Below are 26569 nucleotides of genomic sequence, written 5' to 3'. Positions count from 1 at the left end.
AAAATAGTAGCACATTCAAGAATAACGCACAATCGAAATATAAATTAATTAAATCAAAGTTTGGGGTAGGATATCCTTAAATCCCAACAAATATTTTAAGTTTAGCTACTCGAATTAATAATAGTCATAAACACAACAATGTTTAAAAGATAAAAACTAAATTAGAAATACTATATTTGACAAAAAATGTGAGGAACGACGCGTAGAAATCTTCGAATCTTCAACTCCAAGCGCAAAGTTTTCCCTAAAGCTTGTGGCCGCTCTCCAATAATGTCTGAATGCCCCTAAACGTCCAAAAAATCCATTCCATATCATCCACATCCCCAGAATAAGGTAAGGAATCGGCAAAGAACCTTTTCCAAAAATAAGTGGCGCGCGGGCGGTAGAAAATTACCGCTCGAGCGCCACAACTTCTGTAAGTTGCTTGGGAAATGCGGCTGTAAGGCTCGAGAATTATCAGTTTCCATTGATGCTAGACTCATAGAGGTAAGAATACATGACATTTAAATGAGAATTTTGAAGGCATGGCCGAAGCCACACTGCACCTGCGGTGCTTAGACTACCGCCCCCGCGGTGTAGGTGACAGAAATTTGTGGAATTTTGCGAACAGACACCGCACCCGCGGTGTTAGCGTGACCGCACCCGCGGTGTGAGACCGCACCCGCGGTCATGTAAGGACCGCACCCGCGGTCTAGGTACTACATTTTTGGATGAACTCGCCGTGAGCATAGCGCACCCGCGCTCTTAAGATACCGCACCCGCGGTGTTGCATGCGAAGTGCCACCTTTGTTTCTTGTCTTGACACTTGGCATGGTATATATATATGTTTGTAACATGACTCATCATCCTTATTCAGAAACCTCAGACCGAGAGCTTGCAAGGGAGAGTTTTCATTCCTTGTGATCTTAAAGTTGTGATTGTGCGCGAATTAGCCATCCGACTTGTATTCCGAGGTAAGATTTGTGATCCTTGCAACAAGAGTTATTTAAGGATGTAAGCTTCGATTATTTTCAGCATGGTTCGAAATCCATATGTTGGGGAAATTATGTTTTGAGTTGAGAAATGTGTTCTTGATAGGATGAGCATCGTAGAAACGTTACCGGATTGATTTTCAGATACCATATGCTATACGTTCGAATTTCCAGCATGTATATCGATATTGATTGGAAGAATTGAGCATGTTATATTGAGTTTTGATGAGTATATTATGAAGATTATGAGTTGTGGCTATAGTATATATTGTTTTGTTGAGATTGAGTTGACCGGTACCGAGAATTACGCTGTTATGCCGTCGATTTGTACCGAGATTTATTATCGATTGGCATATATGTTGCTTTGAGTTAGAGATTGATAGTGTGTGTCTACACATTGCCATTTCAGATTTGAGGTGATAGGTTTGACATTTGATTCGAGATCTCGACAGATAGTGCGACAAGAAAGGTATAATTCATGTGGTCTTGGGATTGCACAACTCGATTCAGATTTGATACGAGTTTCCCTAAATCACATACTAGATTGTTATTACATTGATTATGTAATGCCTTGTTTATTGATTTATATTCGAGTCCTGAGATAGGAGAGATTGGCAGACTTGCCAAAACTAGACGTTTCGGTGTATCGTCGCATAGGAGCAGATTTGCTATATGTGTAGACCCTCGATACAGAGTTGACCGAAGTCTAGGAATAAGACGTACCGTTGCCCCGAGTGGTTGGGTAGGTAACAGACCGTCTTATTCACACCGGGATCCCTAGATTAGAAAAGAGTCGAGTCAAGTTGTGAATTGTTGAATACAGATTTGTATTCTACTACATGTTTAGATGTATATTCATGTTACTTGATTTATGCTATGCATTTGTACATGATTTATGACATTGCATGCATCCATGTTTTATACTGGGATATGTTCTCACCGGAGTTATCCGGCTGTTGTCGTGTCTGTATGTGTGCATGGCAACAGGTGGGGCAGGATCGGGGTCACGAGCTAGATGAGAGATGATGATAGCGTGGAGATCTCGGGCATTGCAGATTACTAGTGTTTTCTTATGAAACTTGTACTACTTATGTTTGTAGCTTGTCATTTGAACACTAGTGTATGTTTGTACGAACAGACTTGTATGTACATTACGTTGTTTAAATTCTATCGAGATATGTTATGCTTTAGTTAATACATTTGAATTAAAGTTAAAAGCAAAATTTTGACCCACATTTTCGAACAAAGATCCAATTAAATCCCAAAAGAATAGAGTTAGAGCCCGGGTCCCCACAACAGGTGGTATCAGAGCAGTAGGTTCTGTAGACTGAAATAGAATAGAATGAGCGGGGTAGATCGAGTCATCTTCCTTGCTTTTGAGATGCTAGCATGCTTTATTGCTTTCCCTATTATATGTTGTGTTGTATTATCTGAATTGATTTACAGCATTTCAAGCCTGAATCAGAACCGATTCTCGATCAGAGGTATATGATCAGAGGAGGGCTGAGACAGATGATATTGATTGGGTACTAATCAGTTTGATAATCAGATTTATGCCGCCTAGACGAGTGCCACAACCAGAGCAGGTTAGCACATCCGGTGCACAGATGGATGTCACCGCTACGCCGATGGAGACTTTATTGAAGAGATTCCAGTCTTTCATCCGCCTACTCTGAAAGGCACAGAGAGTGCAGTAGAGTGCGAGAGCTGGCTCGATGATATCGAGATGTTGTTTGAGTCTTTGGCTTACACTGACGAACGACGTGTGAAGCTGATAGGGCATCAGATGCAGGAGGTTGCCAAGAGCTGGTGGTTGACTACGAAGAGAGCCTTGGAGCACCGAGGCATTGATATCACGTGGAAAGTTTTCAAGGATGAGTTCTATCAGCGCTTCTTTCCCGTTTCGTACCGGAAAGACAAGGGAGCTGAATTCGCGAATCTGAGGCAGGGGCAGTGGAACATCGAGGAGTATGTTGCTAAATTTTCTGCATTGCTACGATTTGCACCGCATGTGGCCGGAAACGACGAGGCAGTGGCCGATCAGTTCATCAACGGACTAAATCCGGATGTTTTCACTTTGGTGAACACGGGCCGGCCTAGTACTTTTTCGGAGGCACTGAACCGAGCAAAGGGAGCAGAGGCTGGCTTGATAAGGCAGCGAGGAGCTTCCTACGGGGTTCAGGGGCAGAGACCGCCACAGTCCACGACCGTACAGTTTCCACCACCTCCTCCTCGTTTTGACAGTGGAGCTAGTGGTAGTGGCAAGAAGGATTTTCTGAAGGCTAAGGGCAAACAATTTAAGAAATCTGGGAGTAGTTCATCGAGTTCGAGTGGATCTCGACAGAGAGGTCAGGGGTCAGATTATAGTGGCGCATACTGTGGTTCGTGCGGAGGGCGACATGCGACGGAGCAATGTCAAGGAGTTCTGGGACGCTGCAACATCTGTAGGCAACAGGGACATTTCGCCAGAGTTTGTCCCCAGAGGGGTGCACAACGATTCCAGAGCACCGGATCATCAGCACCAGCGCCACAGATGGAGAGACAGGCATCCTCTGTACACTCCTTCCAGCCACCCTCCACACAGACACAGCAGAGGCCAGGAGGTAGTCAGACGGTGAGTCAGCCTCCTCGACAGCAGGCACGTGTCTTTGCCTTGACAGAGGAGCAGGCGCAGGAGGCGCCAGATGACGTCATTGCAGGTAATTGTTTCCTTTGCGGTTATCTTGCATATGTGTTGATTGACACAGGGGCATCTCATACATTCATATCTGAACATTTTGCATTGAGACATGCATTGCCTGTTGAGTCAATGTCGACAGTAGTGTCTATAGCTTCTCCGTTGGGAAGTGGGTTGATATCTGTGACTACTGTTAGACACTGTATGCTTCAGTTTGAGGGGCATGAGATTGATCTTGATTGTGTAGTACTTGGTTTAGCTGATTTTGACTGTATAGTCGGTATAGACATGTTGACCAAGTACAGGGCCACTGTAGATTGTTTCCACAAGATTGTCAGATTCAGACCCGAAATGACAGACGAGTGGAAATTTTACGGCAAGGGTTCCAGATCTCGGATTCCCTTAGTATCTGCTCTGACTATGAGTAGATTGCTTCAGAGAGGAGCAGAGGGCTTTCTCGTATATTCAGTAGACCTACTGAAGTCGAGCCCAGCATTGGCAGATCTGCCAGTGGTTTGCGAGTTTGCAGATATTTTTCCTGATGAGATCCCAGGGTTGCCTCCGATTCGAGAGGTTGATTTCAGCATAGATCTTATGCCCGGTTCTGTTCCTATTTCGAGAGCTCCATATAGGATGGCACCGATAGAGCTGAAAGAGTTGAAAGCACAGTTGGAGGATCTTCTGTCCAAGGGATATATCAGACCCAGTGTATCACCTTGGGGTGCTCCGGTGCTTTTCGTTAGAAAGAAAGATGGTTCGATGCGACTGTGTATTGATTATAGGCAGCTGAATAAGGCAACAGTGAAGAACAAGTATCCGTTGCCTCGCATCGACGATTTGTTTGATCAGTTACAGGGATCTTCGGTATATTCGAAGATTGATTTGAGATCAGGGTATCATCAGCTCAGAGTTAGAGACGTTGATATTCCGAAGACTGCATTCCGAACCAGGTATGGACATTACGAGTTTGTTGTTATGCCTTTCGGTTTGACGAATGCACCAGCGGTGTTTATGAGTTTGATGAACCACATTTTTCAGAGCTATTAGATGAATTTGTGATTGTGTTTATTGACGACATTTTGGTGTATTCGAAGAGTTTGACTGAGCATGCAGATCATCTGAGAATTGTGCTGAAGACTTTGCGACAGGAGCAGTTGTATGCTAAACTGTCCAAGTGTGAATTCTGGTTGCGACAGGTTGTCTTCTTGGGGCATATTATATCTGGAGAGGGTATTGCGGTAGATCCGAGTAAAGTTGAGGCTGTGATCAGTTGGCCGAGACCGACTTCTGTGCCAGAGATACGCAGTTTCATGGGTCTAGCCGGGTATTATCGACGTTTTATTCGAGACTTCTCCAGTATAGCGAAGCCGATTACCCAGTTGACACAGAAGAACATGCCATTTGTGTGGTCAGAAGAGTGTGAGAGCAGTTTTGTTGAGCTGAAGAAGAGGCTGACTAGTGCGCCTGTCTTGACGATTCCATCAGGTACAAGTGAGTTCGTTGTATATTGTGAAGCATCTCACAGAGGGCTTGGATGTGTTCTTATGCAGCGAGGGCACGTGATAGCGTACGCCTCTAGACAGCTGAAGCCGCACGAGACTCGTTACCCGATTCATGATCTCGAATTGGCGGCGATTGTATTTGCACTCAAGATCTGGCGTCACTATCTGTATGGCGAGAAATTTGAGATTTACTCCGATCATAAGAGCTTGAAGTATCTCTTTTCTCAGTCAGAGTTGAACATGAGGCAGCGACGATGGCTTGATCTGCTGAAAGATTTTGATTGCGAGATCAAGTACCATCCAGGAAAGTCGAATGCAGCGGCAGACGCCTTGAGTCGAAAGGTATGTGCTCTTTCCTTGTCGACTGTAGGTGTATCGAGTTTAGTAGAAGATTGTTGCTTGTCTGGATTAACATTTAATACATAGAGTAGACCGTTGCGACTTACTGCGATTCAGATTGAGCCAGACTTGATTTCGAGGATCAAAGAAGCACAAAGAACCGATCCGAATGTGCAGAGATCGATTGATATGGTCAGAGCTGGTCATATCTCAGAATATCAGGTCAGAGATTCTGTTCTGTATGTGAATAACCGCTTAGTGGTGCCAGAGATTTCAGATTTGAGACGACAGATCATGTCGGAAGCACACTGTAGTCGGTTCAGCATTCATCCTGGTGGCAGGAAGATGTATAACGACTTGAAGACACAATTCTGGTGGAAGCAGATGAAGACAGACATTGCAGAATTTGTGTCTAAGTGCCTGAATTGCCAGCAGGTGAAGGCAGAGAGAAAGAAGCCCGGAGGTTTACTTCAGAGTTTGTCTGTTCCTGAATGGAAATGGGACCACATTTCCATGGACTTCGTGACGAAGTTACCTCGATCTTCGCGGGGCTGTGACGTGATTTGGGTTGTGATAGACAGACTGACCAAATCAGCGTGCTTTATTCCGTACAGGATGACTTATCGACATGATCAGATGGCAGCGTTGTATGTCAGAGAGGTCGTCAGATTGCATGGTGTGCCGAAGTCGATCGTATCAGATCGGGATCCACGATTCACTTCTCACTTTTGGCACAGCTTGCAGCAGGCTTTGGGTACGACTTTACACCTGAGCACTGCTTATCATCCCCAGACGGACGGACAGTCAGAGCGGACTATCCAGACTTTAGAGGATATGCTGAGAGCTGTAGTACTAGATTTTGGTACTAGTTGGCAAGATTCATTGCCATTGTGTGAGTTTTCATACAACAACAGCTATCAGACGAGCATAGAGATGGCACCGTTCGAAACTTTATACGGAAAGAAATGCAGATCTCCGTTGTACTGGGATGATATTTCTGAGGTACCAGAGTTAGGGCCTGATATGATTCGTGAGATGACAGAAAAAGTGAAGATCATTCAGAAACGAATGAAGACGGCACAGGATAGGCAAGCGAAGTACGCCAATATTAGACGTAGACCGTTAGTATTCGAACAGGGAGACAGAGTATTTTTGAAGATTTCACCTTTCAGGGGCGTTGTCAGATTTGGCAAGCGAGGAAAGTTGTCTCCTAGATACGTCGGTCCGTATGAGATTCTTGAAAAGATTGGCGATCGAGCTTACAGACTTGCTCTTCCTCCTTCACTATCTGGCATTCACGATGTGTTTCACGTGTCGATGTTACGCAAATATATGCCGGATGATTCTCATGTCATTCAACCTGACGAAGCCGAGCTGGATCAGACCTTGAGCTACGTTGAAAGACCGATACAGATTCTTGATCGGAAAGAGAAACGGCTTAGAACCAAGACCATTCCGCTAGTGAAGATTCAATGGAGTCGTCATGGCATCGAGGAAGCAACTTGGGAGACAGAGTCTGAGATGAGACAGAGGCATCCCGAGTTATTCTTATGATGTGAGTCTTTCTTCCCATTGTGACTTTACAGTTTTGTATATAATTGCATGATTACTTGCTTATGAGTTCGAGGACGAACTCTTGTCTAAGAGGGGGAGAAATGTAAGGCTCGAGAATTATCAGTTTCCATTGATGCTAGACTCATAGAGGTAAGAATACATGACATTTAAATGAGAATTTTGAAGGCATGGCCGAAGCCACACTGCACCTGCGGTGCTTAGACTACCGCCCCCGCGGTGTAGGTGACAGAAATTTGTGGAATTTTGCGAACAGACACCGCACCCGCGGTGTTAGCGTGACCGCACCCGCGGTGTGAGACCGCACCCGCGGTCATGTAAGGACCGCACCCGCGGTCTAGGTACTACATTTTTGGATGAACTCGCCGTGAGCATAGCGCACCCGCGCTCTTAAGATACCGCACCCACGGTGTTGCATGCGAAGTGCCACCTTTGTTTCTTGTCTTGACACTTGGCATGGTATATATATATGTTTGTAACATGACTCATCATCCTTATTCAGAAACCTCAGACAGAGAGCTTGCAAGGGAGAGTTTTCATTCCTTGTGATCTTAAAGTTGTGATTGTCCGCGAATTAGCCATCCGACTTGTATTCCGAGGTAAGATTTGTGATCCTTGCAACAAGAGTTATTTAAGGATGTAAGCTTCGATTATTTTCAGCATGGTTCGAAATCCATATGTTGGGGAAATTATGTTTTGAGTTGAGAAATGTGTTCTTGATAGGATGAGCATCGTAGAAACGTTACCGGATTGATTTTCAGATACCATATGCTATACGTTCGAATTTCCAGCATGTATATCGATATTGATTGGAAGAATTGAGCATGTTATATTGAGTTTTGATGAGTATATTATGAAGATTATGAGTTGTGGCTATAGTATATATTGTTTTGTTGAGATTGAGTTGACCGGTACCGAGAATTACGCTGTTATGCCGTCGATTTGTACCGAGATTTATTATCGATTGGCATATATGTTGCTTTGAGTTAGAGATTGATAGTGTGTGTCTACACATTGCCATTTCAGATTTGAGGTGACAGGTTTGACATTTGATTCGAGATCTCGACAGACAGTGCGACAAGAAAGGTATAATTCATGTGGTCTTGGGATTGCACAACTCGATTCAGATTTGATACGAGTTTCCCTAAATCACATACTAGATTGTTATTACATTGATTATGTAATGTCTTGTTTATTGATTTATATTCGAGTCCTGAGATAGGAGAGATTGGCAGACTTGCCAAAACTAGACGTTTCGGTGTATCGTCGCATAGGAGCAGATTTGCTATATGTGTAGACCCTCGATACAGAGTTGACCGAAGTCTAGGAATAAGACGTACCGTTGCCCCGAGTGGTTGGGTAGGTAACAGACTGTCTTATTCACACCGGGATCCCTAGATTAGAAAAGAGTCGAGTCAAGTTGTGAATTGTTGAATACAGATTTGTATTCTACTACATGTTTAGATGTATATTCATGTTACTTGATTTATGCTATGCATTTGTACATGATTTATGACATTGCATGCATCCATGTTTTATATTTGGATATGTTCTCACCGGAGTTATCCGGCTGTTGTCGTGTCTGTATGTGTGCATGCAACAGGTGGGGCAGGATCGGGGTCACGAGCTAGATGAGAGATGATGATAGCGTGGAGATCTCGGGCATTGCAGATTACTAGTGTTTTCTTATGAAACTTGTACTACTTATGTTTGTAGTTGTCATTTGAACACTAGTGTATGTTTGTACTAACAGACTTGTATGTACATTACGTTGTTTAAATTCTATCGAGATATGTTATGCTTTAGTTAATACATTTGAATTAAAGTTAAAAGCAAAATTTTGACCCACATTTTCGAACAAAGATCCAATTAAATCCCAAAAGAATAGAGTTATAGCCCGGGTCCCCACAGCGGCAGTCGCACTCGGGCGGTAGAAAATTACCGCCCGAGCGCCGAGTCTTCTGTAAGTTTTCTTCTCGGAAAGCATTTCTCGCGCTCGGGCGGTAATATTCCTCTTTGGGGATTTGCTGCTCGGATCAACTCTCGCGCCCGAGCGGTGAAATTCTACCTCTCGAGCGCCAGTCTTTCTGTAAGTTTTTTTTCTTGGCTCACACACTTTGCTCCAATTTTGGTTTTCCGGACATTTTACCTGCAAATTTGTCACGCACAAGTGAGAAATGATAAAATTCGTATGCTTATTCTAAAACGAACAAAATGTCAATGAAATGTAGGCATGCACAATGCAAACACACATACACTAATGCAATAAAGCACGTAAAAACCACACCTATCGGAGCTCCTATGATGTCTAATATGACGGTTCAGTCTTTGTTGCTAGACCGAATCCGTAGTGGTAAGCCTTCGGATGAGCAGCTACATAAATGGAGATTGAAGGATGAGGCCAAGGACAATGTACTATACACAGTGTCTGATGGTATTGTGAGATACAGAAGAAAAATGTGGGTACCTAGTGTTGATTCGATCAAAGAGGATATTTTTACAGAGGCACATACATAACCATATTCAATCCATCCAGGTGGTACCAAGATGTACAAGTATTTGCAGATTTTGTATTGATGGCCAGGTATGAAGCGAGACATCCAACGATTTGCATCTGAATGCCTCATTTGTCATCTTGTTAAGGCAGAGCATCAGAGGCCAGCAGGAATGCTTAAGTAGCTGCATATCCTCGAGTGGAAATGAGAGAATATCACCATGGACTTTGTTGTTGATTTGCCGAGGTCAGTCAGAGGATCCACTGCCATTTGGGTTATAGTGGATCGACATACTAAGTCAGCACACTTCTTGCCAGTGAAGACGACTTTCTCTGTGACTCAGTATGCAGAGCTCTATATCAGGGAGATAGTTCGATTACACGGGATCTCAGTTTCTATTGTGTCCGATAGGGACCCGAGGTTTACATCGTCCTTTTGGAAGAGTTTACATGCAACCAAGAGGACGAAGTTTCTATTCAGTACTGCATTTCACCCTTAGACAGATGGCCAGTCTGAGCGAGTGATTCAGATTTTGGAGGATTTGTTACGAGCTTGTGTGATCGATTTCCATAAGAATTGGGAATCGAAGTTACCTATAATGGAGTTAACCTACAACAACAGCTTCCAATAATCTATAGGTATGGCTCCCTACGAGGCACTATATGGGAGGAAGTGCAGATCGCCGATTCATTGGGATGAAGTCGGTGAAAGATCAGAACTTGGTCTAGAGATTGTTCATCGGACTGCAGATGTGGTGGTCAAGATTTGAGACAAGATGGAGTCGGTGAGAGTTATGCTGATAAGAGGAGAAGAGATATTGAGTTTGTCGTAGGTGACCATGTCTTCGTGAAGATAATACCTATGGAAGGTGTTATGAGGTTTGGGAAGAGAGGCAAGCTCAGTCCGAGATTTATTGGACCGTTCGAGATACTTGACAGAGGTGAGACTCTAGCTTATCGTGTAGCCGTACCACCGAATCTGGCTGGGGTACACAACGTGTTCCACGTCTCGATGCTGAGAAAGTATCTAGCAAACCCTTCGCATGTCTTGAGCTTTGAGCCATTGCAGTTGGCTCCAAATCTATCGTACGAGGAAAGACCTGTCCAACTCCTGGACAGGCAAAAGCGGAGGACTCAGAACAAAGTAACCACTTTGGAGGCCAAAGCAGATATGAGGAATCGCTACCCGTAATTGTTTGGTAAGATTTAATTTCGAGGACGAGATTTATTTAAGTGGGGGAGGAATTGTAGAACCCAAAATCAGTACACGTAAAACACATGCATAAATTTAAACTGTTAATTTATTTATTTAAGTTTAAAATGATTTTAGAGGTGCGTGATTTATGAATTTACATTTTTTTAATTATTTATGTTTATGTGATGCACGTTAAAATTTTTTCTTGTGTTTCATGTTTCAAGCGATTTTTCGACGCGGGATCGAGGAAAAGAGACCGACGACGATTTTGGCGATTTTAAAATATGTTATTTTATTTTAAGTTAGGATTGTGGCATTTTAAATGATTTATTTAGTTTTAAACATTTTGAAGCCTAATTTAATTATTAAGTGATTTTTAAGATTTTTAAAGTTGAACACTTGTGTGTTTTATTTTAAATTTTTTGATGCTAGTATTTTATTGAGGTATTAGTATTTTAAGTAGTGGGTTTATTTGTTTTTACAATTTTTAATTAGCCAATTAACTCACTAATTTTCTCCCCGATCTTAAAAAAACACACGCACACACCCATATACACATGCTTCACCTACACACACACACACTCTTTCATTTCAATTTTTGAGAGCAAAAATCATAGGGTTCTAGGTGTTGTAGCAGCAGCCGCCCGACCCTCTTCAATTTTCCAGCAATTCTTCTCCACTTTTCTATAAGAAAATCGTGCGACGTTCGTCCCGAATCAACCCTCGCACTTTCCCCGCTTCGGTATCGTTGTTTCAGAATTTTTGAAGATCAAATGCATATATAATATATTATTTCTGCATCGATCTCGTAATATTATGTGTTGTGATGTTTATTATGCATAAAAATCCATTTATGTTGTGAAAAGTTTGAAATTATTTTTGGATCAATATTTTTAGATCTGAAAACGTATCAGCTGTCATTTCGATTACTGGGAAAATTCGATTGATTTTCTGGAAAAATTTTTAACATATAAAATGTATTAATTTTTGATACCTTCGATTTGACAATAAATTCGCAATTTTAAGATAAGAATCGAGTGAGTTATGGTCATTTTTGTGGGACTGCTCAAACTGCGATTTTATGAAAATGCGTTTTTGACGTATTTGTGAAGTTTATTGTTGCAGGCTTCGTTAGGGACCGTTGGATAATCGCTACTGCATTTAGGTATATTTAGTATGAGGTTGAGATGATTTTTGGTGCTTCGTTTCGTGTCGATAGTGTAAAGTATCGTACTTTTGCTACTTAAAATTTGCGGAAAAATTAAAAATTTTCTTAAATATAAAATACCCTTTCAAATTGTGATCAAATACAAAGTTTGCTAAAGAAAATACTTGTTCAAAACATCATAAAGCAAGACATAAAATCAGAGTATTTGATCATTTCATAAAAATTTCAAAACATGGGCGGTCCTCGGGTTTAGCCTCCCGCTCAGTCAAAGCCTGCTCCTTGGTCCCCACCTCCAGCCTCCTCATAAACATCCTCACCTGCCTTGATCAAGTCTAATGAGTCTAAATACTCAACACGTATAAACTGAAAGTAACGAATAATACATAATAAGATCACATGCAACTTTAAAATAGGACATACATACTTGAAACTTGAACTTGCACTAAACTTGAACATACGTACATACATACTTAGACGTGCCATCATTATAAACTTTTTTTAAATATGCTTGCATACTTGAACATACATAACTTCATCATTTTGCGTAGAGATATGTTTCAATGCAAGTGAACCATAACATAATCGCCTGATCAGACTAACCACAGTACTGGGATGACAAGGACATATCCACTGCCACATACATGAGATCCCCGTTCATAATTTAATGGGCTGATTGGTCTCCGTTCATGATTTAACGCTTTCCAATCTCGATCTAAATCCGTTCATAATTTAAACGGGTGGGTTGGTCCCCGTTCATGATTTAACGCTTTCCAACCCCATACATACATTGGTCACAAGACATTTAGCATACCTCAAAAAAACTTGAAAATATTTTCTTGCACGTCAAACATACTTACTTGGCGTTTAGAATGCCTTCCGCTGTCGGTTATCAACCTACTCTGAGTACCGAAATGGGTTCTTTCTTGAGGGATTCGTTGGACTTCGATTGTGGCCTTTGCTGCACATACTAACATGAATTCACATGCTTAACTTGTATAACTTAGACGTAGGTACGCATGCTCACCACCAAACTCCATAAAGAACTTAAGACGTTCTAAACCACTCGAGAGTTGACCTCATTTAAATCATCGTACTAACCCAAGACATGAAACTCCAAAGGACACAATAAAATTTTCCCAAAACAGGTGGTACACGGACCCCGTGCCCGGGTCCGTGTAGGTGCGCAAGAGAAATGCTCGGGAAATAGAAGGGACACGGACCCCGTGCCCAGGTCCGGCTCCGGGTCCGTGTCGGTGCGCAAAAATGGCACTAATAAGAAACGAAGGCACGGACCCCGTGCCAGGGTCCGTGTACCTGCGCGACTTTCAAACTCACGAAAATCCAATACACGCAATGCTTATCATCCTAGACTCGATTGTACGGACCATGAACCGAAACCCCGAGACCCATCCTAGCATTCCATAACATCGAACCAAATTCGCACAAACACCCAAAGCAACGAAGTCCACCCTACGACACATAAAATTCAAAAACGTGGCAAAGACACCAAATCGTTTCCTACGATTTCTAATGTATTCGAGTGCCTATCAACACTAAACGACATATCAAATAACAACCCAACATCATACTAAGCATACCTAGACGCAGCAACGATCACCCGTCGATTTCCAACGAGGCCTGCAACAATAAAATCTCAAGAACACATCAATACATAATTTTCTGAAAAACGCAGTTTGAGCAGTCCCATGAAAAACATCATAACTCACTTTATTTTTATCCAAATATTTTGAATTTACCGTCAAATTGAAGGAATCAAAAAGTTCTACCATTTTCATGTTGAAAGTTTTCTCAAAATCACGACCGAAAAAATCGAAGTTTTTAAATATGACAGCAAAAATGAGATTTCCAAAAACCATTTCAAAATTTATCCAAACGTCATTTCTCAAAATTCTACACATCACACATGTATTTTTACGCATAAATAACAACACAGTACATAATATGACGAGATCGATGCAGAAATAACAGAATATACGTGCCTTTTTATGTTTAACGTTACCGAAACGACGACTCCGACACGGGAAGGAAGCGAGAGACGATCCGGAACGAACGTGGCACTATCTTCCTTGAAGGAAAGGGACGAAAATTGATGAATTCTTAGAGGAGGGAGGGGCGGCTGCCACTAGCTTGAAGAACCCTAGGTTTTTGCTTTCAAAATAATAAAAATCTGAATAATGAAGTGAGTGTGTGTGTTTAGGCGTTAATTTAAAATAATGCATTTAAATAAATCATGCACCACGAAGACTCATTTTAAAAATCAAATAAATGCTTTAATAATTAATTAAATGCAAGGGTTATACGTGTACTGAATTTGGGCACTACAGATAGGCACTTGGTTGCATTAGAAGTCGTAGCAATTGTATTGGTGTCAAAATGTCGTATTCATGAGTTGTGTTGCATTGCATGTCATGCTTAGTTGTTTCAGGGCATTTGTGTGAGTTGAATCATTGCCATAGTGTCCCAGGATGAGTCTTGAAGTGTTGGTTTTAGTCGTTTGAGCGTGAATTTTAAAATTGCATCAAAATGTGTTATTTTTGTTGGTTGTGCGCAAGATTAACGCCGCAGCGCTCCATGCACATTTTGTGCAAGCCTAGCACCGCGGCGCTGCCTTTGGGGCACCGTAGCGCTAGGTCTACGGCCTTGCTAGCGTCATGGCGCTAGAGCCTAGCGCCTAGGTGCAAGGCAGTGCCGCATTGCAGCGCTCGTCCATGACTTTTTAAACCACTATTTTTAGGTTCATGTATTCTATGTTTGGCAAATGTTCACACTTCATATAGAGATTTTTTGTTGTTCGATGTCATGATTTAGTACGATGATTAAGCCAGGTCAAGTCCCAAGTGATTAGAACGTCATAAGTAAATTGTCATTTCGGGTGGTGAGCATGACTACTACGTCTAAGTTATGGAAGTTAAGTGCTTAAAATTATGTTAGTATATGCAGCACTGGCCCCAAACGATATCCAACCAATCCCTCAATGCCATGTAAATATGTTCGACGTGCAAAGGAAAATGTTTTTTTTTGAGGTATGCTAAATGTCTTGTGACCAATTATGAACGGGTTTGGAAGTCGGTGAACGTGGCCGAGGACCTCTCCACCCCGGTAAAGCATGACTGGGTTTAGATCGGGATTGGACAGCGGTAAAGCATGACCAGGGACTAATCCACCCGGTAAAGCATGACCGGGGATCTCATGTATGTGGTAATAGATTTTTCCTGCCAGCGCAGTAGTGTGGTTAAGTCTGATCAGACACATTTATGTATGGTTCACTTGCTTTGAAACATATTTCTTTGCAAAATGATGAAGTTTATGCATGTTCAAGTATGTATGATGCAAACATGTTTATGAAAAGTTTTATGATGATGGCACATCTGATTTTATGTTATTACATTCAAGTTTAAGTATGTATGTTCTAATTTAAAGATGCACGTGACTTTATTACGTATTATTTTTTATTCCCAGTTTATACTGATCGATGCAGGTGAGGACGAGTATGAGGAGACGAGGGGTGGGGACCAATGAGCAGGCTTGGACTGCGCCGGAAGCTAAACTCTAGGACCGCCCATGTTTTAAGAATTTTTGAATTTCGATTCAAATGCTTTGATTTTTACGAGATTGGTTACGCTAGTTAAACGTTTATATTTTTGTAAACTTTGTTGGTAATTATTTTATTTCAAATATTTTTAGACGAGCAACTTATTTTTAATGCAATTTCAAAGATTATTATTTATTTAAAAATATTTTTATTTTTCTGCAAATTTCAAATAGTTTAAAAGTACGGTGTGTTACAGAGAAACACTTTCTGAGTTTGATGAATGATTTAGCAGTATTATTATTGAACTTATATCTCTTTGTAATGAATATTCTAATCGATCGAGAAATTGCTATGAAGGTAATGAGAGCTCTTCCAAGAGAATAGGATATAAAGATAGTGGCTATGAGATAACCAAAGGATGTGAACAAGCTAGAGCTTCATGATTTTTTTTTTCTGATCTTAAAGTATATGAGTTCGAGCTTGGAATTTGAAATGAGGAAAAACCATCTACCTCTCATCCAACCAGGACTCTTGTTGTAACCAAAATGACTCTTCATGTCGAAGACTCTCCAAAATGCAACAGGCTAAAGAAGGATAAAAAGAAACCGGCTGAGAGGAGATGGTCCCGAGATGATAACAAATTTCCCAAAAAAAAATTCAACGAGTATTAATTGCAGAGGAAAGCGAGAGCAAGTGGGCTGACTCAGACTCAGGGTAGTCTATTTCTGAGGAATCATCAAGTGAAAGTGATGATGAGACAGTCAAATGTCTCATGGATGATGAAGAATCAGAGACTACTGAAGATATGGAATTTGATTTTGACGTATTAGAATTCACACGAGATTATCTTGTCACAGAACTGCATGACATGGTAAATGAGTTTAAAGGAATTCACAACTTCGATGAAGCCAAGGCAGAAAACCTAGAATTGAAAAACAAGTTAACTCTCTCTAGTTGTTAACAACAAAAGGAGGTTGACAATTTGGAAGTCAAGATAAGTCTGTTAACGGCTGAGAATGATGATTTGTGAAGGTTATTCCATGTCACTTTGAAAGAAAACAATCAGTTGATAAATATAGTCAACTCATGGAATAAGTCCTCTGCTTTTCTAGAGAAGTTGCATGAGATGAAGAAACTATCGGGGATAGAACTGGGCTTGGTTATAACATCAATGAGTGCGGTACTTAGAGGCACAAACTCAACTGTTACTAGATCAAGGCAGTTCAAAATCAATTAAATTTGTCAGATCTAGTACGATATATGAATATGATGCGTCTGAAGTCCAAGTCAATCAAAATGTAATTTTTCATAACAATGGAAGGCCTCGTGGTCTAGGTACGTCGAATCTGAGAGTTTGAAGTCCAACTGATCTTGTCTTAGACGCAAGCCAAATCAAACCGCTCACAACGACTCAGATTGTATCTCGCAGAAAATCCAATTCAACCGGATATCACTCAAAAGAAATAAAACCTAACCGGCACTACAATAACCGACATGTTTAAAAGAGATATAGACTGAATGACAAGAACAAACGGTCGAAACAACATATGAAAAAAGAAAGAACAATTCACACACCACTTGTTTATGCAACAAACCACACCCAATTTGGAACATAAAATGGAAAGTCCTTCAGGATAATTCAAGTATGGGTCTCGAAGGGTCTAACCAGTTTAGGACCCAAATAGATATGGGTACCAAATTCTTATTTAAATAATTTAAAGTATGGAAGAAGAAGAATGTAGAAGAATCCATTTGGTTCTTAGAGCGGATGATCCAAACACATGACAGGAAATAAACATCTTCTATCAGAAATCTTTGACTACAAATGACCAAGAATCACTTTTGGTGATAAATCTAAAGGTAAAGCAGTGGGTAAAGGTAAGATTACCTACGTCAAAATAGTTATCATAATATTCTCTTAGTCGAAAATATATGTTATAATTTGATTAGTATTAGTCTACTATGTGACAACGGTTTTTCACAAACAAACTTGCCAAGTTAAATCTACTGCAAGCAATATTATATTAACCGATCTAAGAGAATCGAACACCTATAAAGTGAGATGGAATGATGATAACCTAAATGCACTACTTGTCTTATCCCTTTAAATGGAAATAAAAATTGGTTATGGCATAAACGACTTAATCACCTAAATTTCAAGTCTTTTGCCACCATTAGCAAGGTTAGACTGGTCTATGGTCTGCCCAACATTGATTTTGCAAAAGATAGAGTTTTCAATGCTTGTCAGCTAGGTAAGAAGGTTCTGTTTACTTCTAAGAACAAAGAAAGAAACTCGTCGGTTCGATGTTTGGAACTACTTCACATTGATTTATTTGGACCCATACCAGTAATAAGCTTAAGGGGACAGAAAGATACCCTAATGGTAATTGATGAGGGATTAAGTGGAACAGAATTGACTAAATGATAGAGTGGTGGAAACACTTCTTTCTTCCATATTTTAGACCTTAGCTACATGGAAAAATATTTTACCGACCGATTCACATGGGTAATTTTCTCGAGTTCCAAGGATCAAACAACTGCCTAACTTATCAAACATTTCAAGAGACTTCAGAATGAAAGAACCGCAATGGTGGACAGAATCAAGACTGATAGAGGAACTGAATTCTTGAACCAACTCATTTCATCCTATCTTGAGAACCTTGGCATCAAACATGAGCTCTCAGCTACTAGATCGCCGCAACAAAATGGTGTTGTTGAAAGAAGAAATCACACTCTCAAAGAAACAACTAGAACTATGCTAGCAGAGTCTGGGATCTCTCAGAGATTTTGGGCAGAAGCTGTCAATACTACTTGCTATACTCAGAACCGGTCCATGATAAAAAAGAATCATGAAAAAACTCCATATGAATTTGGACCGGCAAGCAACCCGAGATTGGATAATTTCGAATATTTGGTTGTAAGTGTTTCATACATATCAATGACAAGATACAACTAACCGCTTTCGATGTTAAATCTGATAATGGTGTCTTTTTTGGATATTCAGCAGTTAGCAAACCTTATAGAGCATACCATCAAAGAAATCTAACCGTTGAAAAATCTGTATATATCGTATTTGATGAATCATCTATTTTTCATGATAATAATGGTAAAAGTATTCATGATTTAAGTGATAAATTAGATGCTACTAACCTCGACTCTAGCAGTGATGATGAGATAGATCTGATAAGAACGGTTGAAAATGTTTCCAAACAAAATCCAACCGTCCAAGAACAATTTCATCAGGTGGATGAACTAATGAACATTCACCAGCTAGAAATTAATCAAATAGAGAAAGAAATGATGGAACAAGAAGATGCAACTGCTCAACCAATAGAGCCCAATCCATATGGACCAAGTCTCCGATGGAATAAGAATCATCCACTCGAGCTGGTCATCGACAACCCAACCGTTCCTTTTAAAAATATAAAGCAAATGATTGATGAATTTATGCATGCAACATTTGTCTCTCAGGTAGAACCTAAGAAGATTGATGAAGCACTAAATGATATCAATTGGAGAGATGCTTTACAGGAAGAACTAAATCTTTTTGAAAGAAGTAAAGTATGACACTTAGTTCCTCGACCTGATAACATGCATGTAATTGGCACTAGATGGGTCTTTAGAAATAACATGGATGAGAATGGTTCGGTAGTAAGAAATAAAGATATACTAGTAGCACAAGGCTATAGACAGGAAGAAGGCATTGACTTTTATGAATCATTTGCTATTGTTGCTATATTAGAAACCATTAGAATATTTCTTGCACTTGCTGTATTTAAAGACTTTAAAGTATATCAAATAGATGTCAAATAGACATTATTGAACGGTTTGCTTAATGAGGAAGAATATGTTGAACAACCACCTGGCTTCTTTAGTCACAATCATCCTAATCACGTCTATAGATTAGATAAAGAAATGTATAACCTAAAGCAAGCACCACGTGCATGGTATGACATTTTATCCAAATTCTTACTCGATCATGATTTTTCATTTGGAATTGTTGATAAAACATTGTTTAAATTCTCAAAGAATTCATCTGTCATATCTCAACTTGAATCGGACGCCCTATCAAGCTCAGCAATTACCACTCTTAATCGGCAGGAATTTCAATTGACTGGGAGTGGCGATAAGGACAAGTTTGACAGTGAATTCAATCTCGATGAAGTGCTGGCCTTAGAGCACATCACATATCTCACCACCACTCAGGTACCACCAACTTCATCTACTGCCATTTTAACCACTTCTTCTATTCCAAAGGTTCCGGTTGAAAACATTGTGACTAGTGATGCAGACAACATCCTGCCAACCGCTGAAATCATTATGTCAATAGATGTTCCAGTCACTAAGACGGTCACTGCACACAATGAACCCAGCTCCTCGGACTCTCAGCAAGAGATTCATGTGGAAGACATGCCCATTCAAGAGTCTGAATCAGTTGCACCTCCTCTCTCTACGAATATCAGTCTGTCTAAAGTACCTCTCATCTCTGCTGAAGAAGTTGTGCAATCTCTTTCTGACTTTGATCAGGTAACAACTCACATGGAGATATCCTCTGCTTCCAAGTCTGAATCTGATATTGATTTTGCTCAGGGCTTTCCGCAAAAACCGTCAGTATCTTCACCTGTTGTACCCAAGGATGACAATGAAATTGTTGTTTCCCTGCCTATGATATTGTTTATTCCCGAGGATTCCTTTACTTGTCTTGTAGCACAAGAAGTCCCCAACGAATCAATTCCTATTTCTTCTGTTGCTTATGAAAAAGTGGTTGATGTACTATCTTCCGAATTCGATGAATCAGAGCATTTAAAGTCAATTGAGAAAGAATCCTCCTCCCGAATGGCTTCCATCAAGGCTAGAATAACTTCTTCATCGGAAATCGTCGAACAAGAGGAAGAATTCGTTGGGAAGATGGCTAAAAGTTAATTTTGGACCGCCTGGAGCTTATGGATAAATCGATTATTTCCCTCAACTGGAAGCAATTTGATATTAAGGAAGCTTTTCAGTCTATGAAATCTGACCTCTCCAAGTAATTTCTCGCAATTAATTGCAGTTTTTCCCTTCGACAAGAACGACACAATTCCTTGCATATCAACATGTGCACCAAGATTTCAGGCCAGATGTCTAGATTACAAGGACACGTTGATCAGCGGATGGTTGTCCAAGGAGATCAACTTACTGAAATCATGTAATTTCTTATGCATGGTGAAGTCAAAAAAGGGGAAAGAGAGAGGCATAATGAAGTTCAGAAAGCTGAAGAGAATGTAAGGAAAAAGGTTGCAGATCGTATCAAAGCTAACGAAGCTTTGGTACAAAAATAACTTGAAGAAGAGAAGAAGAGACAAGCAGAAAATAAGGGATAATAATGCACTGGGTTAATGATACTGTTTGTATCGCTTGAAGTTTGTAATTTCATTCATTCAATGAAATACACTCTTTCTTTTATTACGTTTTCTCGATTAACTGTAATTTTTTGTATAATTCTAAAAATGGGTTTTGTCATTACCAAAAAAGAAAACATTATTAATATATTGTTATTACCCTTAAGTTTTGATGATTGACAAATAAAAACCACACATAAATGTTTCAGGAAACAGCCGCAATCTATCTTGTATAACAAGAACATTTCAACTCCCTTGTAGCATCTTGAAGAATTTCAACCATTGGAAGTGTTCCAACCGGCTACTTAAAGGCTTCAAACGCTTCATTTAAAGAAGTTAATTATTGAAAATTTAATGAAGAACATTATCTGACCGGATCAGGGCATTCAATGGTTTTGCACCGCAACAAGTCAACCGTATCTTGCTCCAGTCCCAATAAAGATCTTCATTAATATCACATCCCATAATGGAAAGATAGTTCAAATATCCTACAAGTTCTAATGATGCTAACAATTACTACAAAAATTATACATAACAGCAACTCTTCAGATGAACGGGATTCAAAGTTGCACGAGCAAAGAGAATTTTATACATTTTAGTAGATAATAGTAACAAATTACTTCAACGCTACAGATTTACGTTACATATCCTTTGTTGACCGTGTACTGATGACCTATATAAATGAAGAGTTGAAGAATGCAAAGTAGCCCCTTGACTTTTGCATATGACATACAAGCTTTTCAACTGCTACATTGTCACATCACTAAGATTGTATATATGAAGATTTTGAGCAGATTTAAAGTTTCATTCTTTATCCCTCATTCAAGCACACACTCATCAGAAATCTATCTGATCATTCAAGGATCAATCTCGTGCTACTCAAACATATTGTTTCTTTATATCAGTAACTTTTAGTTATTTGATTTACTAAGTGGTCTGGTGAACTGAGGGTTCTTAAATTCCTAGAAATGTAAAGTGATCACTAATGGTTTCAAAACAGGCAGTGTGATAAGTCCTGATTGGAGTGGGTTGTTGCAACAGTTTGTAAAGCCAAAGTCTTTTAGTGGAATCCTTCATAAAGAGAAAGAAGGGGTGACGTAGGAGTTTTATCTCCGAACATACATAAAATCTTGTGTCATTAGTTTTTGCAAACACTTATATTTTGAACTCTTTCTTGTTAACAAGCTAGCCAATCGGTTGTAGATGTCATTAGAAATTCTGAAACACCATCCGAAGTTTTTAAGTGGTTCGCATTTCTAATCGTTCAAGAAAAGTTTCAACTTCCTAAATTGAAAACAAAATTTAAAAACGTCAATTTCATAAAGAGTTTATTCACCCCCTCTCTAAACTCTTTCCTGATTCAAACAGTACCACTTATTCTTTTTGCTCAATTTGAGCTCAATTTTGATAAGAATTTTATCTCAATCTTTTTATCAATATTGTAGACATTGAAATCAAACTTTATACAAGTTTAATTTTCATCTCATTCTCATTTTTGCATTCAAAGTTGTTCTTGTATTTCCAAACCTGTAAAAATAAAAAAAAAAATAATACAATTATACAACACATATATTTTTTTTATACAAGTTATTATAAAACCTAAATATTTAATACACTTTAAACTATAAATTTTATACAAAAAAAGTAATAAATATACATTTTTTATATTAATCAATATTTCATAAATAAACAACTAGCTGGCATTAGGTGAAGCTAAATACTTTATTCTTCAAGTTGAACTTATCGTCGATATGCATGCGATTCAAAATACATAACTTAAGAGGAGCGCATTAAGCTTGATCATTATTTAACATCAGCATAGTATACACGCCGCTCACTATTTATCCTTTAGTTTTTGCATGTTAACAAAAGTAAAAGAGAGAAGGGTAGCAAGCCCAAAGTTTTATTATAAAACGATAATTATCTTTAGCTATTCAATATTTCTTTATATATTTATTTTAAAAACTCCATGACCGAGAGTGGGAGAACACAACAAACTGTTCGAGATTCTTTGAATCCGGCTTTCTTTGCCAATGCATGAAATTCATTTTCTGTCCTCTCCTTCCCACCAGGACTATATGCTAGCATAACCATGTCAACTTGTAAATTACATATAAAATCTTCTCCTGGGATTTCTGAAATGATATGCTCCACAACGATTATTTTCCATTATTTGGAAGTGCTTCATGGCATCTCTTCAATATTTTTAAGCAATGTGTATCGCACCAATCATGAAGAACCCACTGTGGATATAATAAAAAAAGAATTGAAACGGTCTAATAAGAAAATAATCATAAAAATATTATGACAAAGTTGTAAGAACAACAGGGAACAAAAAGTTATGAAAAAAATTCTTTTTTTTAAATCGGGCGGATAGTTAATGTGAACAACTGTTTAATTATATGTTTTGAATAAAATATAATTTTTTTATGATTCTCCTGTATTCTCACATTGAAAATAAAAATATTTAGAAAAGCTTTCGATGTTTACAATGAACTTCTAAAACAACATCATTTAACTACTTCGTAAAGGCAATGATATATATAAAATAATTGGTTTAAAGGCTATTTTACAGTCACGCTTCCGCATACATGATCCAAGTGTGACATTTATTATTATTATTATTGAACTAGTTAGAAGGCTAACAAAATGATGAAAATATGGAAAGTTGGCTGCCAATAAAAAATATATATACATACATATTACCTTCATGAGGCTGCCAATAAATATATATATATATATATATATATATATATATATATATATATATATATATATATATACATATATATATTAAATGATGAAAATAATTTTACCTTCATGAAAATGGCATCGCCTTTCGGAACACTAACGAACATGTCTCCACCTATGTGCTCCATGCCTGATCAATACAAAAAGGTCGACCAACTTCGAGTTTCACATAAACCATCTAATTAAATTAAAAGGTGGTCTCCAAACACAGAGATTTCAATGGCACCACTTTAAAAATATGATCAAGAATCAACACAAATATTTCATGTACCTGCATAAGATTGTGCGTGTCGAATAACATGGGGCAAATCAAAATTAACGGTCTTTATAGTTGGATGCTTGGATAGGATCATGTGCAGGGAATCACCGATTCCACCTCCAACATCGACCAAAGTTCCCAGACCCTTGAATCCCTCATAGGTATCTAGAATTCTTTTCATCAAAATTGTCGAAGAATTAGACATTCCTCTATTAAAAACCTTGCTAAATCTAGAATCTGTGCCGTGATAATCGAATGTGCTCATTTTATATAGTTTTTCAAAAGGAACTCCCCCCTCGAGAATTGCATCTTTCACGTGGTACCTACACATACAATTATTAAGGATTAATTACACAATCATACATATAGTACGTGTACAAGTTGATATCATGTAGTTGATACTTGCCAAGTCTCCAACTGAACCCTGTCTTGGTTCATGATCAACAAAGGGGCTAGAGAAACTCCATCATCATTTTTGGTGTAGAACTTGCAGACCGGAGCCAAGGAATACAGCCGCTCAACACCGTCATCAGGCAGGGTTTTCACTTGGCAATTTAAAATAGAATAGCCCGCGAGCAGGCGGAGGATTCTGTCCACCATGTTATGCGCCTCTGGATTGTTGGTGGGAATTTCCGCGGCGAGTTCTCTTGGTGAAATAAAGGCGTCGGGCCCCGTATTCTTCATGATTTCAAAGAGGTCGAGCTCCAGCGCCACTTTGAGGACATTAGGTAGCACTGAAGCAGAGGCTAGTTGCATGGCGAATAAGAAAGAAGCCTCGTCCCCTTGTGCAACTTCCACTTTTGTATTCATTTTTCCTGAAGAGATTGAGAACAAGAAGCAATACTTTGGGTAGGAGTGTGCATATGCAGAGACAAACATATTTATAGTAGCTTAGCCCGTAATAATTGTTATCAATTGATTTTTTTGATATAATATGAATAAAATTAAGCCATATTGCTTTAATCAAAATTAATTTATTTTTGCATTAATATATATAATTGTTGCATCATGAAATTAACATATATGTATGAATGATGTATATATTTATTTATTTGTTATAGAATAGGCCGTATATCATTAATCGATGGTCAAATTACGTATTAGTTAGGACACATTCCTTGAAATCCACGCCACCGAAGAGACCTGCATGCATTTTGCTGTCTAAGTTATAATATATTATATATATTATTAGTTTAACTAAATTTGGTATGTTAATATGGTACAATAGTTTATTTACATTAGTTTTTTTCACAATGTTTATTAGTAATTTTTATTATACGACTTTCATTTTTTCTGATTTTTTCTTCAACTTCTCTAGAATTTATCTAAAACTTCAAACTATCTCACTAAATCTTATCTAAACAGTAATTTATAAGTATAATATTCTAATAATATATCGTGTGCCATGGTACACTAATATTCTAATATTAGTAATTTATAAGTATAATATTCTAATTTACACCAAAATTATCAAAAATAAAAAAATTAATATTGCATGTATCGTGTGCCATGGTACACTAATTAATTATATATAAATTACTGACTAATGCGGTCTCCATTAATTTATGTATCTTGTTTATAGGAAAAGTTTATGTAAATTTTTCAAATATAAAAATTTCAGTTATTATAAAAGCAGGAAATGGAAAGATGGATACTATTTTAATAGGCGGAAATTATATTTTTCTCATCAAATTAATGGATTTGAATCTTTAAAGTATACATATAATTTCCCGATATAGCATACATTTCTCAATAATACTCGATGTTAATTAATTAAACATCTGAGGCTTGGAATCAAAGAGGAATATGATACGTGACATTGTTTTACCAAACTTTTCCTTAGTGGCTTTCGCACACATGGAGATTATTGGTTTCCAGCCTATATACCATTTTCAACTCAAATTGAGCTAAGAAAAGGAGAAATTTAAACTCCAGAATAATAATGAATATAAGATTCTTGTTTGGAATTTTTACAAAACATAAAAGGATTTACGAAAGATATTCCAGAGAAATTAAACAACAGAGGATTTATTGAGGGCCCAAAAAATCATAAATTCATAAAAAATCACCCATAAACGCCTTAAACGCCATTTCTCGGCTAAGCAGGCTGAAGGGCTACAACATGAATTTAATCTTCCCGGATAAACTCGAACCTTGTGTTAATCATTTCCTGGTTCATCTTCTTACCTTATGTTCTAACCAAAGACTCTTATATTACATTAGATTCCAGAAATTTAAATAAATCTTTTTTTATATCAATCTGATTCCAAGTTACAAATAAATATAGATCATGTCATAGTAAGAGAAATAATTTAGCACAAATGTTTTAGCCTGTCATTCAGGCTAATCTCTGAAATATAAAATTTTAAAACAGTAAATAAAAACAGAAAATAAAAACAGTAAACTTACAAGGTTGTAAACAAAACTTCAAACTTTTATTGATTTACTTCAGAAGGGTTGTATACAAGAGAGAGTAGAAAGGGGAGCAAACTCGACCGTGTCCTCCTAAGAACACAGAAGTAACCTATATATAGATAGAAGAGCCGGACATGAAACCCCGGATTCCATCTCTAAATAAAAACAGTAAATGCTTTATTAAAGCAAAAGTAACATGGTTACAAAATTCAAAAAACTAAATAGTGATATGCCCCTCACTTTTTGTCATGATATTCCATGATGTGTAATTCCACCAACTCTTGAATAGTGAGAT

The 26569-nt window shown here is 38.6% G+C and overlaps 1 pseudogene; it reads right to left on the bottom strand.

Moving 5' to 3' along the window:
- Window positions 1-22622: 22622 nt before the first annotated feature.
- Window positions 22623-24814, bottom strand: LOC140841037 (caffeic acid 3-O-methyltransferase-like; annotated as a pseudogene).
- Window positions 24815-26569: the final 1755 nt, after the last annotated feature.

The sequence above is a fragment of the Primulina eburnea genome, chromosome 9, assembly GCF_022965805.1.
Source record: "Primulina eburnea isolate SZY01 chromosome 9, ASM2296580v1, whole genome shotgun sequence".
In the NCBI taxonomy this organism is placed as follows: Eukaryota; Viridiplantae; Streptophyta; class Magnoliopsida; order Lamiales; family Gesneriaceae; genus Primulina; species Primulina eburnea.
This window is presented reverse-complemented; position numbering and strand designations above follow the sequence as displayed.